The sequence below is a fragment of the Malaya genurostris genome, chromosome 2 (genome assembly GCF_030247185.1).
Source record: "Malaya genurostris strain Urasoe2022 chromosome 2, Malgen_1.1, whole genome shotgun sequence".
Lineage (NCBI taxonomy): Eukaryota > Metazoa > Arthropoda > Insecta > Diptera > Culicidae > Malaya > Malaya genurostris.
The window spans coordinates 63,587,528-63,605,659 of record NC_080571.1 but is presented as its reverse complement, the minus strand read 5'-3'; the positions used below and the strand labels follow the sequence as shown (position 1 = coordinate 63,605,659).

Below are 18,132 nucleotides of genomic sequence, written 5' to 3'. Positions count from 1 at the left end.
TCGTTCGTGTGGGTCCGCGATTTAAGCAAGTCTTTTCAAATTAAATTGATAGAAATTCAAGAATGAGAATAAGATAGTTACTTTATTCTGCCTATCACTGTAAAGGGTATTCCGTTTAAAATCCGCACACACTCAAAATTCTTTAACATTCGATCTTCTGGGTAAAATTGTTTGAAGTTTTTCCCAGACATAGGTTAATGTGTATTGTTCACACTCTGTGAGTTGATTTCATCAGGTTCGTAACAAGTATTGTACGAGTACTTTGAGAATGAGGATCTGTCGCATAAGACGATGGTAATCGCGAATTCCAAGGTGTTATAACAGCTCGCAGAAGGTCAGACTGTTGGCCGAAAGTGAAGATCTAGAAAAAAACCGTCAAGTCATCGTGAACGATAAAAAACGCAAGGTTGGGACCTTTAAATGGAAACCGTTCACGATGTGGCAAAAAAGTAACATGTGAGTAAGACTTCCGTGCAGAATACCAACACTAGAGCTGGACTACGTACGTTTAAGGTTCAGAAGTCCTCAAATCGTGACAAGAACAACAACAGTGTGGTGTAGCCGAGAATCTGTGAATACAGAAGATGTCGAAGCTCACCAAGAAGTTCTTAATTTGGCAAGCGTGTTGTACTTGCGGAAATCAGGATAAACCATTCGTAAGCGCGAGCACCACGAATTGTTAGATGTGTTTAAAAGAGTGTCACCAAGAGCGAATTCTCCCTATCCTGAAGGCTCACAACGGTCGTACTACCTTCTGACTAGACTTGGCATCATGCCACTAGTTAAAGGACGTTCTAGTATGGTATAAGCCGTACACACCGGAACTGTGCCAGGAGAAAAATACTTGTGCATTACTAAGCAACACCTTCTATTGGGAGTACAAATTAATTCGGTCCGTTCATATTTTCATATATAAATGTTCTTGAAAAACAAAAAGGTTTGTCCATCAACTAATATAAGCTGCAGAGTGAAACAGTTCTCAGATCGGTAAGATCATCTCAGGAAAACTAAGTTAGTTCCACTAATGCAGATACTTCCGAAACCGGAATCCGGCACACGGAAAACTCTCCAATAAAAAAATTACGATCTCGCAATTTTTGATTTTTGCAGTTGTTGTTTTAACTAATAATTAGTTGATTCAACCAATTTGCTATTCGATTTGCACATATTAAGGTAGTTGAAAAATATGTTGTTTTCAATGCTGTCTGATATCAAAAACAGCACAAAGCAAAACAAAAATCAACCATTACTGCCGTAATTGGCTCGTTGCATCCGAGTACAGTCCTATGGAATCTGTGCTGAAGCAGGTTTGTGTTACGCAGTGATCTATTCGGTATTCGAACATTAATACCGTTTTCGTTTGTTGATCAGAGCAGCCCGAAAGCTGACCCAGAGTCGCCCAAACAACGTTTGATATGTTTGTTTAAGCAACCTGAGGTCGCTCTAGATCGGACTCCAATCGCGTAGTTTCGCTCTGAAAATTTTCTCGGGTCGCATCATGCATCCAGCCGAGTTTGTTTATTTTTTCTTTTTTTCATGAGTTGTTTAGGGCGTGTACCACGTGTTCGTTTTACTCGGAGTCAGAGTAGCCCGCGTCTAGGTTCAAAAACGAAAACGGTATAAGGTTATAAATCAGTTCAGGAGCATCAGTCGCTCCGTTGATCAACTTAGCAATTATCAACGCCTGTTGAGTTTTTCTATGTCGCTGTAACGAGCTGATTCCCAACAATTGGCATCTATCTGAATATGGTGGCAAGTTTACTGGGTCTCTCCACGGTAAATTTCTTAATGCCATACGAACAAATCGTTTCTGCACTCGTTCAAGTCTAAGGCTCCACGATACTTGCTAGGGACACCAGATTACCGACGCGTTTTCGAGAATCGGGTGAGCAATACAAAGCCTTAAGGCAATGTGGGTCTTTAAAGTCCTTTGCAATCTTAGCGATGAAACCTAATTGACGTGTTGCTTTCGAAACGGATTGTGACCGATGAACATCGAACGCCAGTTCAGCATCCAACTGTACACCAAGATCACACACTAGATCCACTCAAGAGATAATTGTACCATCAATGTTATAGTCAAATATGACTGGAGATGAAATGTGATGAGCTGGCACTTGGCTACATTTATGATGAGTTTGTTTCTCCTGCACCAATCGGTGAACAATGTAAGCAGACATTGTAGTCGCCGGCAAGCATCTACACTACGAACAACGAGATACAGTTTTAAATCATATGCGTAGACTAATTCATGCGTAGACGGCTCCCAAAAGAAACACCACATCGTTGATGAATAATACGAATAACAAGGGTCCTAAGTTACAACCTTGTGGGGCACCTGTTTTATTGGAAAACTCGGATGATGTGCTGTCATCTGTTTTCACGTGTAATTTCCTATCGGAAAGATATGAGTCCAACCGAGTTGCGATGATAATCCAAGACGAGATAGTTTGCAAAGAAGCTTTTTATGATCTATTTAGTCAAAAGCAACAATGAGATCGGTATAGATAACATCCATTTGCGCCTTAGCTTCCATACTAGTTATGCACTGGGATGTGAAGGCCAACAAATTCGTTGTAAGCCAGGGATGCAAACGGTAGCGGTAGAATACATTTATCCTTGTACATTCTACACATTCAAAATTCTACAGTCTGCTTGATGGTACATTTACCGCAGAGAGAGTACCAGTGACGATCAGAACGGTACAGGTAGAAACAAGTTTTGCTCTACTTCATTCTACCTTTTCTTGATGGTACGGCCTTGTACTGCTGCTTGAAACTCCCGTAGATTTAAAAAATGTACTGTAGCTTCCTACCGCCAACGAAAAAAATGTATTCTACTGCGGACGAAAAAGTACTTTACCGCTGCGGACGAAAATGTACTCTACCGCTGTACCTCACGGTGTTTGCTCAGAAGGTGTGTAGTGACAGGTTGATTAAATGGATCTTTCACATGCATAAGTATTATTTTTGCGTATAGACGAATTATTTATCTATTTGAACAACTGATTATATTTTATTGAACTAAGAATTCGTTGATATTATTGATAATCTTTTTGAACGATGCAATTCGTTATCTGGTATCAAGACCTGTTTTACCTTTTTTTATATATATAAAAAATAGGTATAGAATTCGCTCAAACTTTCGAAAATTTTTCCGAGGCCCGGAGGGCCGAATGACATATACCAATCGATTCAGCTCGACGAACTGAGCAAATGTCTGTGTGTGTGTGTGTGTGTGTGTGTGTCTGTATGTGTGTTGTCAACTAAGAGGTCGAGATCTCAGAGATGGCTGGACCGATTTTGATCAAACTAGTCGCAAATGAAAGGTCTCCTCGTCACCCAAAACGCTATTGAATATTACTTTTTGAGTTATTCGAAGTTTTATGTCAAAATTTTCAGTGTTTTGACAGTATCTGTCACAATTGACCTTGAAAACAGAATATGTTTTCACACTTAGATTCCGCACGATAATACCTATTCAACAAGCCATAGATTGTTAAAATTCGTCCATTTTTAACGGAGATATCGAAATTTTTGTGTAAACGACTCTTCCCCCTATTCCAGCAGTAGGAGTTTTGAGCGCTGTATGACAAAGCAATGCTTGGGAGCAACGGAAAACACGATTTTTTATTCTGTTACATACAATTGTTTCTAAGTACCAGAAAGACTGTGTACAGCATCCTTTTTCATGACAATTTGCCTCGGATCGATTTTAGCACGGCTCGTTTTTGGCAACATAATCGTTCGAGTATGACATATATAAACCAGATGATGGCAGATTTTTTTTAATTATATGGTTTTAAACTTCTTACAGCAATAAATGCTGGAAGAACATAACATCCATATACCATTCGAATCAGTTCCTCGAGATCAGCAAATGCGTGTGTGACAAATAATTTCACTCAATTTTCTCGGAAAATTTCTTTTCTACAAATTCAGATTCATACGAAAATTCGTATGCTCCCAAACAAAATTCCTGAATTATGTTTGGTTCCGACCTCTGGTTCCGGAACTACAGGGTGATATATGAAACGAAATCAAAATTGTGTAACTCATTCTTCTCGTAGATGGCTGAACCGATCTAAGATTCAAATGAAATCTAAGAATCATCTAAGATGCAAATGAAAAGTTTCAAGATACTTTAAAACATCTTGCTCTTCAGTCAGATCCAACTTCCGGTTTCGGAGATACAGGGTGATTAGTATAAAAATGTCTATTCCACAGGCCCGGGCCCCTCCTAAAATCAAAATCAGATATATAATTATTTAAAAGTTCTAAGGTATGTGTTGCAGAAATAACAATAGCGTAGTAAGCGTAAAGAAATGTAACAGAATAACAGTTCCAGTGGAAAAGTTTCAAGTGTCTGTTAAAAACACCCGTAAAAAGCACACCGAGAATTAGGTACATAAGCAATCTTCAGTAACACTATTTTTTTTATTTTTGGGCCCCTCCCGAAACGAAATCCTAGGTACGGGCCTGATCGCTAGAGACTAGTCAAAATTTCGCTTTTCGGAACAAAATTTTTTACTTCTGTTGTAATTTCAATAGGGCTTTTCAATTAATTTCTTTTTTCTTTTAGTAAATAATAATTTTGCGTTGCTGGTCAACGTTTCAATATCACATTTGTCTATCACATTGCAAACAGGTTAAATCCGGGTATAAATAAATGATAGAAAAAACACAGATTTTTTGGAATCCGTTCAACAACAATATTGTTTGTATTTGAAACATGACATGAATGTGTAACCCAAAAATAAGCATTTTTTCTTGAATTCCTGAATGCGTCAACTCTTATGCTGAGTTATGAAAAAAAACTCACCACACTATTAAGTGAACTACGCAAGTTTTCGCAAAAATAATTCCCTTCGAGAGACATAAAAAATAAATAGAGAAAACCTTGCTTGAAGTGTTTAAGAAAATCGTGCAATGCAATCATAGAAGTTATGACTCAAAATTGCTTCGATAATACTACAATCTATTTCAGGCTTGAGCTTTTTTGTTCGTTCAGTTACAGCCGTTTCTTGCCCATTTGACCCTCTAGATACAAAACTTAGTCTTTACGCCATACACTTTATATGGAAGGAATGAACCAACCTCCCTGCATTAAAATTTTCAAAATTGCTGGAGAGTCCCTGCATTTAATTCAGGAAGACTACTCTATTGATTAACCCGGAGAGGGAGTAGCCGTTTTTGGAGGCACTCTTCCTAATACAACTGTTCATTCATAAGATGTACTCCGCTTTCCACTAGTACAAATCGCTTACCAAATTATGATCTTCGACATCTTCTGTGTCCGGAGGTTCTCGGAAACATCACACTTATCCTTGTCACAGGGCCGGTAAAACAGCACTACCCACACGAAAATTCCAAAGGTGGGTAATTACCCACCTGAAATTTTCGAGCAAAAAGAAATGGTAATATTAGTATAGTTTATAAAAATAGGAATATTTTTATTGTAACTTGGATTAATTAAATAATGTGAAGATATACATATATCTTTGTTTTCTATACCGAGGTGCAAATTAAAAATACAGAAAATAAAACCGTACAAACAGAGGTCCGGTTTTGAACATCTGCATCTTTGATGCGACTAACTTTTCGATACCATACTTAGAGAATGATTTGTCTATGACCTCAAAATAGACTTCAGTTGTGGTGGAGCTTATTTTGAGGCCATGGACACTCATTCGATCCGAACATTTTCCCGGGAGTATCTTTTTGAGATTAACCCCCCACGGGAGACAAGTAGCCACGAGGATCTAGGTTTTTGAGAATATGATTTGTAAGCAAACAGATCGGAGCCCAATTCGATCAGTTTGGCTATTGTTTTCATTGACATGTGGCACGGTGTTATAGACAAGGTTTTTTTCTTCTCAATACGAGGCCATTTTTTCAATTTCGCACTTCAAACGCATAATTAATTCAATGTAATAGTCACTTTTGATGGTACTTTCCTTTTCAAGATATGATTGTTTCAGCTACCTGTTGCATTTTTCGATGGCTTTCGCCACCTGAGTGCTATTATAACTCCGGAGAAAAATGGTGGATCCATGTTTCGTCCACTGTTTCATACCAACGCAAGGTACCCTTTTTATTCGAATTAAACAATACCGATCAGCTCTCTGAATCGTTGATGCGTTGTTGCTTCTGTTCGATTCTGAACGAATGCGGCACCCATTTGGAGAAGACCTTTTCCATGTCCAGATTTTCGCGTAAGATTGCAAAAGCACTTCCAGTTGATGTGCTAACCGCAAGACACATTTTGAACGCAAATCGACTGTTTATTCGTATTCCAGGAAATGCAAGATGACCTCTATCATGAGGTATTAGATAAACGAGTTAAGCACCTTCCATCATCAACCCAAAACCAAAATTCTCAAAGAATTAATTTCAAAAATTCGCAGACACAGATAAGTTTATACGGAAACTTGAAATACTTGAAATCATTACAACCCTCGATAATGGTCGAAATAATATTTTCTGAATTTCAATAATAACATAGCTACTCACCACTTTCCGAAAGCTGTAGCTTGTGAACTCCTTCGAAAAATAATCAAATCTAATGCTGTCTATACACAAAACACTTCCTCTAAATTGTATTCCTCTACTTTTTTAATCTCGTACTAATATCACTCTTACACAACAGAAACTACAATTCCACACACTTCACGTTTGGTTCGGGTCAATGATTCCGATTCCGGCAGCATCCAATTCCAGTTTCTGTAATTACAGTAAGCAAATTTGGGTATGAGAAATGTGTCGAACCTTCGTTAGTAAAGTTTATGGCGGCTCCGAACAGGGGGTTCCCTTGAGCTGAGAAAAAAAGCGGTGTAAAAATGATATTTTATACCCGTTGAATATTCTGAATCCACCCGGACTAATGAAAAATATACCGAAAAATTATGCTTGTGAATTGAAAAATTATTCTGATTTCCACTAGAGTTGAAATCGTTTGATTATATTTACTGACAATCTAAATGAACTAGCAATAAATCGTCCACCAGCTCTAATCTGGTTTCAATACGAAGATACGGTGACACATTTTCAGAAAGACTGGTCATAATTAAATCTATTTCGGTGAAACCAGCCGCTAAATTCGTACCCCTTTTATTTCGGATCATGTACAAAATTGGCACTCGGATAGGGAGAAGAGGACTCCGGTGCATTCAATGTCAAGTTCTGCTCAATTAGATCTGGCTTTGATGTCAGTAGAAACAACATGTCAAAACAAAACATTCGACCAGCATCAAAGTACGATTTCCTCCCGCGTGGGTCCAGTCTTTATCATTCTCTAATTATCGCTCTAAGTTCGCTTTGGTCCCGTAGGAACTGATGACTGGCCGGTCGTACAGCCGGACAGCGAATTGCTGTTCTTTTTGAGCTCTTTCTCTCTCCCCCACTCTATCAGGTTCGGTTTTGATCACAATCGCAAAAAGGGTCCGCTTTAAATGGAATTTTAATTCGGACTTCAGATGCAGCCTTGATCCATTTTTTTTTTCGTGCTAGAGGAATTCGTCTGTGAAAAATGATTCTTCCATATGTGGAATGCTCTGATAGGTGAATCGAATTCAAAGCAGAACGGTGAACTGCAGCAGTGCAACTGCACGATGAATCAGTAGATCGGAAAAATACAGCGAGAGGAATTTGGCACGTTACAGCAAACCATAAGGTCCTTCCTACCTTTGGCAGCATGCATGGAAATTGTACACCTTTTGAAAAATGTGCTGGTTTGCCTGTGATTTTTGAATGACAGCTGCAAATGTCGACAAGCACTGACACCCGTTGTGGTGCCTCCTCCTTACCGCACCGTAGTAGTGGTGGGATCAGAAAAATGTGCCAGAACAAGAGAGAGAGAGAGAGAAAGACTGAGAGTGAAAAGAAGGAAAAGGTGCATTTTTATCGCTTAGCCAAAATCACCGATGATTGTGAATTGAAACACCCCCCATTTTTCGGATCGACTGGCAGTTTGCCGTTTGATGCTGTTTGCTGAGGGAAACAAAATGCTCAGAAATGTATTGATGTTTAATAGAGCGAGCTATTCGACACCTGATCGGTGGGTGGGATCGTAGGGGCAGCAAACAAACAAATGATTGAGTTGAATAGTTTTTTTTTCGAGTTGTAAATTGCAATCTGAAAGTATAGCTATTATCCTCCGAACTTAATCTATCACAAACTCGTATCATACTCGTATTGTTGTCAAATGGAAACTGGCAAAGGACAAATTATATTCGAAGCATTCTACACACTTTGAAAATTTTTTGTGATTTAACATGGTGGAAGACTTTTGTTACATCTGAATGAATAGGTTTTTTTTTTCAAACAGTGTACGAGAAAAGTAACTCTGGTTCAATTTGAATTTTACAAGTGACCTAATCTCTCATACGGTGCAATTCAATTATACCTAATTTGTCACTCTCGGTATCAATATTTTTTTTATATCAATGAATTCAATGAATTACGTTCAAGAACATGTACATGAAATGTTTTTGAACGTAAATTTACGTGAACTGCGATGTGTAAGATGCATATAAATGTAGCATCCCAGTTCACGTAAATTTACGTTCAAGAACATGTACATGAAATTCATTGATATAACAAAATTATTGATACCGAGAGCGGCAAATTAGGTATAAATGAGTGGCACCGTATGAGAGATTAGGTCACTTGAACAATTCAAATTGAACTAGATCAATTTTTCTCGTACATTGTAAAATTCCATTCTTTCAGATGTAACAAAAGTCTTCCACCAGAAATAACAGGAATTTTTACACCCAAATTACGTAAATCGAATTATGACGTAAAAAACTTTACGTTATTTGAAATTTTCAACGTAAAAAAAGTTTACGTTTTTTGGAATTTTTAACGTAAAAAAAGTTTACGTTACTTGGAATTTTCAACGTAAAAAAAATTTACGTTATTTCTAATTTTCAACGTGAAAAAAGTTTACGTTATTTGGAATTTTCAAGGTAAAAAAAGTTTACGTTATTTGGAATTTTCAACGTGAAAAAAGTTTACGTTATATGAAATTTTCAACGTGAAAAAAGTTATTCTTATGTATATGTATTATTAGATATGTATAATATATTGGATAGTTACGGAACGAAAATTATGAGTATTTACAGAAAAAGGATGTTCTAAGCAGCATCACTCACAGTATGTCACGTGATTTTCAGAGGCACAACATAGTTTGTTGTAAGCGACTCTTCCCATTTCGAAAATACTAATACTATATAGGATACGATCAGCAATCCAGTAATATTCAAACATTATTTTCTACGCAATATGCACTAAACCAGCTCCGAAAATACTCATATTGTAAGGGGTTTCAAGGAATATAAAAAAAAAACCGGAAGTCGCCATCTTGGAATTCAGAACCACCTCAAACGTATTTTCCGACATCTACTCATCAAACCCGTTTCGAAAATACTCATATTGTAGTAATTTCCATGAAATATAAAAAAGGCGGAAACGATTTTCATTGTATGCAAAAACCTCTTTTTACGAAGTACGTTACGTTATTTGGAATTTTCAACTTAAAAAAAGATAACGTTATTTGGGATCTTTGTCGTAAAAAGAGTTACGTAAAAAAAGGTAACGTAAAAAAGGTTTACGTAAACGGAGGTTTGGGTGTAATGCGTTTAGAGAATTATATGGGTGGAAATTAAATGAAACTAGAAACAAAAGACGAGTGGGTAATGTCTCATGCTTCTTCTACACCTCCGGATATCACTAATCGTTCATATTAGTTGATTGATTGTGTGAATTGTACAACTTTTACTGCTTCGTTTGTAGAATTTTAAAGGACCATCTTAATTGAAGTATGACTGGATCTGAATTCGGAACATGGGACTAGTTTAAAATTCAGTTGCTAAATTTATTTGCTTCGGAATCCAGATCAAGAAGTCACTTCATTAATTTAGTTTTAGAATTCTGGAAAGGAACTCATTTTCACAATTCTTGATAAAAATTTAGTTCTAGAACTGTATACTGTACTTGAATTCCGAACCTCACATGAAGCACCGAATTCAGTTTCAAAATCTTGTTTCAGAACCCAAGTTCCTGCATTCAACTTCAGCATGCTTGATCTGAATAAGGGTAACTCAAAAACTGAAATCGGGAGTTGAATTGAGGTTCTGAAATAAGTCTCAAAATATTGTTCCAAATTCCAGATCTAAAATTTATATCATGTATTTTGTTTCAGTATTTCAAATTTTGGTTCCAGAATGTGAATTTTGGATACGAATTCTGAACTCACATTAAGGCATTAAATTTAGTTCCAAATCTAGTCAAGGAACCAGTTCCAAAAATCTAAAATTAGGGTTCAGTTTCGGAGTTTCTCACACTGTTGAAAATTTAATTACATATTACTGATATTATTTCTGATAGCATTGAGGAAGGTTTATGTTATTGCGTTTAGTTCAACTTTCGGCAAGCATTAACTGAGAGAAACGAAAGATATGAAATGAAAAGACGGATAGGTATTCTAGATTGAACTAACATGTATTCATGTCGAAAGATTTAGCATATAATACAGCAAAATGAAATTTCTCATAGTTCTTTTAGAATAGTATTAATTGTTCTAACAAGAACCGATTTGAAGAATTCAGGAATTAGAAACTGGACCTGAGGTTAGAAACTAAATTCAGAACTTAGAACAGATACAGAAACCAGTAACAATTTAGTTCTGAAGCTATAATTTTGAAACTGAATTCATTGCTGGCAATTGTTCCTCCCGACGCATAATGGTACAAAACTGGATAAAGACGGTCAAAAGTCTGTACTGATCTTCACTGATTTTCAAGAGCTAACGTGTCTTGATTATAAGATTATATAATGCTTCTTTTGAAAATGGCACCTTAATTTTTGTTAAGGGGGTAGTACTATTGTCATAATTCAATAACTAAAACTAACTTTGAAAAGGCCTAAAAAAAGTTCCATTGTGTTCCACGTTTGTTGTTGTTTGTAACGTTTTTTTGCACTAACTTTTCTCGGAGATGGCTGAACCGATTTTCACAAACCTAGATTCAAATGAAAGGTCTTGTGATCCCATACAAAATTCCTGAATATTATTTGGATCCGACTTCCGGTTCCGGAATTATGGGGTAAAATGAGCAAAAAATTGCAAAAATAAGTGCACTAACTTTTCTCAGAGATGGCTGAACCGATTTTCACAAACTTAGGTTCAAATGAAAGGTCTTCAGGTCCCATAAAAAATTCCTGAATATTATTTGGATCCGACTTCCGGTTCCGGAATTATGGGGTAAAATGTGCAAAAAATTGCGAAAATAAGTGCACTAACTTTTCTCAGAGATGGCTGAACCGATTTTCACAAACTTAGGTTCAAATGAAAGGTCTTGGGGTCCCATAAAAAATTCCTGAATATTATTTGGATCCGACTTCCGGTTCCGGAGTTATGGGGTAAAATGTGCAAAAAATGAAAATATATGTTCTAACTTTTCTCATAGATGGCGCGACCGATTTTCACAAATTTCAAGGTTCAAATGAAAGGTCTTGTAGTCCCATACGTAAAAATTAAAGCGGGTTAAAAATTTTATACCATCACTGAAAATGGGGAAAAACCTTAAAAAATTTCTAAATCGACCTCAAATTTTTTTCAATTGATAGTTTTTATCAGTAGACGGTCAAACAAACCGATTTCGGTTATTCTCTCAAGAATCGCAGTATTATATATGATTATATATGATTGATATGAGAAAGGCATTATTACACTACTATGTGGATTAAAACAGGTTTTTTTTTCCTAGTATTGGGCATATATATTCCTATAAATTTTGTAAAAATTTGCGACATAAAGTAGCATATTTCGCTTCGGTGCAAGGTTTTATCATAGAAAAAAAAAGTAAAATGTTGTATAACTTTGCCAGGAAAGAGCAAACCTATGTACTACCTTCAACAAAAATATGGGATTTTTTTCTACAATTATTCCAAACAAAGTATGCATAACAAAATAACTCGAAACAAGTTATGAATTAAAAAACTGATTTTAAGGGGGTTGCTTTGTATATCCGAAACGGTGCGACTTTTGGTATGTTTAACAAAGTAAATTATTTTCAATTGTTCTAAAACTTTGTAGAAGAAAAATTTTTTCTATCTCTTTAAAAAAGAAGTTATGGTTATATTTTTTGTCAAAGTAGGCCATCCACAATTAGAGATGGAATCAACTATATGCATTAAAAGAACGGTTTGGCAGCAACTGATTTATGTCTACGTTCTTATGGATTCGAACCACTGTGCGACGTCCGAAACCCAAATGGGAGCACGACCGAAGCGTTTCACGCTTTATATGTAGGGTAAGGGCTCCCTATTTCATCTCATTTGGAGGGACGTTAACTTTAAAACCTGATTTAGCCTCCAAAATCACTATGATTTTTTTTTTCATATTTCTGCTTAATTCGCCTTGCTTCACATTCCTTGGAAATTAAAATAATAATTAAAAAAAAAACAGCTAAAAACACTTCAGATATGTTCACTATTGTGCTCCTAATTTCATCTCAAAGGTTTTGTATTCATCCTATCGTTGGTCCTTTATTCATCCCATAAATTAGCAATAGTGACAGCAATCAAAACCAAAATATTGCACTATTACACTTTCAGGTTCAAAATGTCAGAAATTTCCTTAAAAAGGGTCTAATGCCAACTATGAGACAGCACACGATAGTTTTGAAGATAGTTTGGAATCATTTCGATGTTTAAAATCATTTGGATCGTTTTCGTTACCATTTATTTTAAGTTTAAAATTTTACTCTAAATTTAATTTGGTTAACTTTAAATAAAAACAAAAAAGGAATTGTTACTATTTAGGCATTAGCCATCCCTAGAGCAAAATGCAGAACCAGAGATGCCATTTATACAGATTTATCTGCATTGTATAGATTTTTACGTTCGCAAACTGATTTAAATCAGATTACAGATGTTATACAGATTTTCTAAATTTAATATAGATTTGTAAAGGTTCATAAAAAGTGAGAAGTAAAAAATTAGACATTTCTCTCTGAGTAATTGTTAGTATTTGATTGCATTACTTCTTTAAAATTTTATTAATCAACGGACAAATTACATGTTAAAATGGAGATCTTTTGTTCAAATATTTTATGATGCATACTGATAAACATTTATATTACAATTTTAAACCAAATTGAACTGATTCATTTTATTAGTGAAAACAGATAGAGCAGATACATATTTTTTATGGAAATATCTGGCATCTCTGTGCACAGCCGATGAAACACACACACTTAACAGTGTTATGGTGACGTAGAGCGGGAAGAAACCAGTGCTACTAGATTTGCCACAATGGTTATTTCATTAGTATTTAACTCGCTTTTTCTGGTAATATTTGAAGCCGGAACAGTTTTATTGAAATATAAATATCAACAATATAAATCAGCTAGTGTCACGGAAAAAAACTTGTTGATGATAATTTGATGAAGGAAAACAATTTATTTTTGTAACATTATGAGAAAACTTGGCAATTTTTCGAAACCAAATGAGATGAAAACAAAGCGCAATCAAGTGAACTAAGTGAAAAACTTTCAACTCATATTTTTTACGACTTTTATTGTTTGTCAGGTAGTTTCTGATGTTTTTAATCGTTAATTAAACAAATGGCAAGTAAACATTACTAATTATGAAGTCATCCAGCATTCAATAGTAGTGTAATAGTGCGAAATAGCGATCATGTTTTGAGACGAATCGATTAGTAGATATTCAGAAACATGACGAACTGTAAATCTTGAGACGAAAATGTGTCCTAAATTGAAAAGTGAGTTTGTTTTAAATGAAAAAAAAAAACGATCACCGAACAATTTAAAATCATTTCTTTCAATGAGAAAGTGTTACAATAGCTTGAATAATCATTCTAAAACATTCTACAGTTAGGTTCAGGTACGTTGTAAGATATTATTTATGTTCATAGTAATCAGGTGAAGGGATGAGATGGAAATAGGAGCTCAGATGAAATAAGGAACCGTTACCCTACCTGCTTTGTTCCTACTAAAGTTGGTGGGAGAGCCTCATCTCCACATCCAGTTCCGTCTAAAGCACTAAAAGAAATGAACATATATGTCCCTGACTACCTCAAAATCCGCATGCAAGCGTAATCAGTTTTCCTCATTATTCCCAAAAATTTTAGAAAACATTGTTTTTGAGTTATTTATGGTTATAGAAAACTGTCGAAAATTTAATCATAACTTCCTGATCATATTTCCGATAGTTTGCAGAAAAAAATATGTTGCTGGGTTAAGCACAACAAGATATTTTTTCGTTTGAGTTCCATCCATTCTTGTAGAGCGTAAATTTTGAAACGGCGCCCTATAGAAAAGTAAGTCGTATTCACGACAAAATAATTGGTAACGACTGGGATTTGAACCAGAAATCATTTGATCACAGAGCCTCCGTGTATATATATGTACATTTATATAGTCGACAATCGGCCAAGTTACACGTGTAAAAGCGGTATGTGAAAATCACGTGCTAATCATGTAAATCTCAATCAGTCATAACATATAGTCATAAATCCTCTACTTTAACGCAGATGCAATGGACAATAAAATATCTGACACCACTTGCGTATCCTGAATCAAACGTATTCTAACCAACACACAAAAAATCCGATTGAAATAATGCCGTGAAAAGTATGTGGAAATTTTCTAATTAGAATCTATCAGACTGTAAACCTTCAATACAGACATTATTTTCAATTCAATTAAATGCCAGTAGAATGGCTGATTTTGTAGAATTGCTATTGTTTGAAGCGAAACTCACACTGCCAACATCCCGCAGCATAACTGCTTCCTGTGCGGATTGATTCAATACTGAAGCTATTTTTGTGATAAAAATTATTTTCCGTGATTTCGTTCGCAGCTTTTTCACTAATGGGCGGTCCTAACAGTTCGCAATATAGCTACATACTGAATTTTTATGTTAATAATTCTATTTCGATTTTTCATATTTTGAAGAAAAAAACTATCAAAACGTTGTACGGAATTCATTTCTGGCTTTCAGAAAGGCCAAATTGTGAAATACTCTACGACATTGAATAGGTTCAGAGCATTTTTCTCGAACGCGAAACAGCCAAAGGCTAGATTCGTTTGCACTTATTTGGTGTGAATTTCACACTGCGAAAAGTGCATAAAGCTAACCAAATTGGTCTAGATTTGCACTATACTGATGTTTTTTGCCTTTCTCTATAGAAAGGTATTAGAATTGCTGGAAAAACCGACTTCCGAACGGAGCATCGGAGACCCATAGTGCTATATATCATTCGACTCAGTTCGACGAGTGTGTGTGTGTGTGTGTGTGTGTGTGTGTGTGTGCACTTTTCGAAGATATTTGAACGCGCTCAATTTTCTCAGAGATGGCTGAACCGATTTTAACAAACTTGGGCTCGTTTGAAAGATACTGTCAGGCCATTGATCAAGTTCGAAGATCAAATGGCTGTGACTTTTGGTTCCGGAGATATGATTGTATAAGGGACGTAACCGACAAAAAGCGTTGTATTTGAACGCGCTCAATTTTCTCAGAGATGGCTGATCCGATTTTAACAAACTTGGGCTCGTTTGAAAGCTACTGCCATTGATCAAGTTCGAAGATCAAATGGTTGTGACTTTTGGTTCCAGATATATGATGGTATAAGTGACGTAACCGACAAAACACATTGATTTTTACTGCTCTTATATATATATGGGTGCCAAAATTTTAGGATCACCTCTATTTTCGTTAAGTTCTAGTGCTCAAAAGTTTAAGCACCTCGAAAAAAGCCTTCATGCAAAATTTGAGCTAAATCGGACATGCGTAAGGGGTGCTGCCCGGTGGTAAAGGTTTGACAATTTTCGATCTTGAAAAAGCACCATAGGGAGGAGTACATGAAATTTCCAACATCGAAATTTTTTTGATGCCGAAACTCTTAAAACTGCATGAAACATCGAAATTTAGTGTCATCTCAAAAAAAAATTTTTTTGAAAATATCAACTTTGTGGGACTTTTCATATTTTTTCTAAGTCCCAAAAAGTCGACTTTTCCAAAAAAATTTTTTTTCGAGATGACACTAAATCTCGACGTTTCATGCAATTCTAAGCCTTTTGGCATCAAAAATTTTTTTTCGATTTCGAAAATTTCATGTACTACCCCCTATGGTGATTTTTCAAGATATATGAAAATTCCACTAAGTGGACTAAGAAGGCTTTTTTTAGATTAGCATCACTGATCACAAATAGGCAACGCAAATGTCAAGCACTAGTTTGGAAAAATGATGCTGACTGTGTGACATAAACACTGAAGCATGCTTTTTTGAACCACTCGAATCAATCTGAATTAATTGGTGTCAAGAATGAGCAAAAATTAGCTTTAGAAATTTTTTCATAAAATGATCCCGCAGTAGAACTTCTTTCTGTGGGGATTGATTCAACACTGAGCTGAATTCTTGATACTGGAACTGAAACTGAGCTCTGGATATCAACCAACTGGAATGATGTACTTGCCCTACTTTTTGCAGAAATGAGATGTCGCTTTAACATCAAAACCGTTGGCTCGGGTACAAAAAAGGTGTCATGGGCTTTCTTCTTTGATATTCGTTGATACCAAACATTTCAGAAAATTTTAATTTTTGAATTATTCCTGATTATGTCATACAACTGAAAATGTAGAAAATATACATCATGTTGATACGTTATTTAAAACAAGACATATTCACGATCAAAAACTTATCACTCTTTCAGAGGGTGAATTTTTAAAAGGCGTCTAATGGTCAAACCGCATTCGGCCGACATTTCCATCGCCGATCTTTTTTTCGCTCTTCGGTTATGACTGAGCTGCCGGCGTGCACATGTATAGGTACGCCGGACCCGACATAAAATTCATATCTTTGGCAACGATATTCTTCACCGAGCTTTTCGCACCGTAGCAACTGTGTCGGGTCCGGCGTACCTATACATGCGCACGCCCGTGCTCAGCCATAGCCGAAGTCAACGCCGGAGAGCTCGGATCGGTTGGCTCGGCCGAATGCGGAGTGCCCTTAATAGTAAAATAAAACGTTTTCGCGACAAAACTTCGTTGAAAGGTGCACGTACAGTTTTGGCTAGGCCTACTGTGACTCTCCTTTCATTTCATTCTGGTGAGGAAGGCGCCTCCCCGAACCAATAAACAGAAATTTCACGAGTGGAAGTGGCAACCGAAATGCATCCTTTGGTCCCTGTCCCAAAACGCATTTTTGTAGTCATTTGTGTCATTCACCATAAAACTGTTTTTAATAACGCCTGATTTACCTTCTACATAACACGATACACCCATAATTTGCATTCTTCCGTTCAATGGCCGAAAATCCCACGGGAAACGAGTATGTTTTGTTGCAGTTCGCGATGATCAGAAGGATAAAATAATTTGTCTGTGAATGCTCGCGGGAGTCTCGCTGTTATACCGTTTTCCCATGAGCTATTGTTTGTGTGGTGGTTAGTGTGTGTGTGCGCGATATGTGAAAGACAGCGAGCACCAGCAAAATGGTCCGATCACTTATCATTCCATAAAATCGTTCACTTTGGATTAATTGAAAAATAAAATATTCACCCGACCCCAAACGACCGACCGACCGACGCCCATATCGATGCTGACTTAAGTTTGAAATGTGGAATTCTGTGGAGAATTGCATAATTTCCCGCCCGGAATGAGCCGCGTCCCGGCAGAGAAGTGGGTTGAAGCTAGCAGGGGTTTGAGGTCAGAGGCTAGCAACGATTAATGGTATAATCGATACACAATTCATTTGAAAGCTGCTGTTGCCGTGGACGAACGGCAGGGAAAGCATTTATTGCCTTTCTCTATAGAAAGGTATTAGAATTGCTGGAAAAACCGACTTTCGAACGGAGCCTCGGAGACCCATAGTGTTATATACCATTCGACTCAGTTCGTCGAGATCGGAAAATGTCTGTGTGTGTGTGTGTGTGTATGTGTGTGTGTATGTGTGTGTGTGTATGTGTGTGCACTTTTCGAAGATATTTGAACGCGCTCAATTTTCTCAGAGATGGCTGAACCGATTTGAACAAACTTGGGCTCGTTTGAAAGCTACTGTCGGGCCATTGATCAAGTTCGAAGATCAAATGGCTGTGATTTTTGGTTCAGG

The 18,132-nt window shown here is 36.5% G+C and overlaps 1 protein-coding gene across 2 annotated transcripts in view; it reads right to left on the bottom strand.

The window, feature by feature from the left end:
• The window catches only part of LOC131432289 (connectin), a 489,804-nt gene that overhangs the window by 219,708 nt on the left and 251,964 nt on the right, over positions 1-18,132 (bottom strand). For both annotated transcript variants that reach the window (XM_058598482.1, XM_058598480.1), the window contains one exon: positions 6,513-6,722. The gene's annotated coding sequence lies outside the window, so the exon portion shown is untranslated. The remainder of the gene's footprint in view (positions 1-6,512; positions 6,723-18,132) is intronic.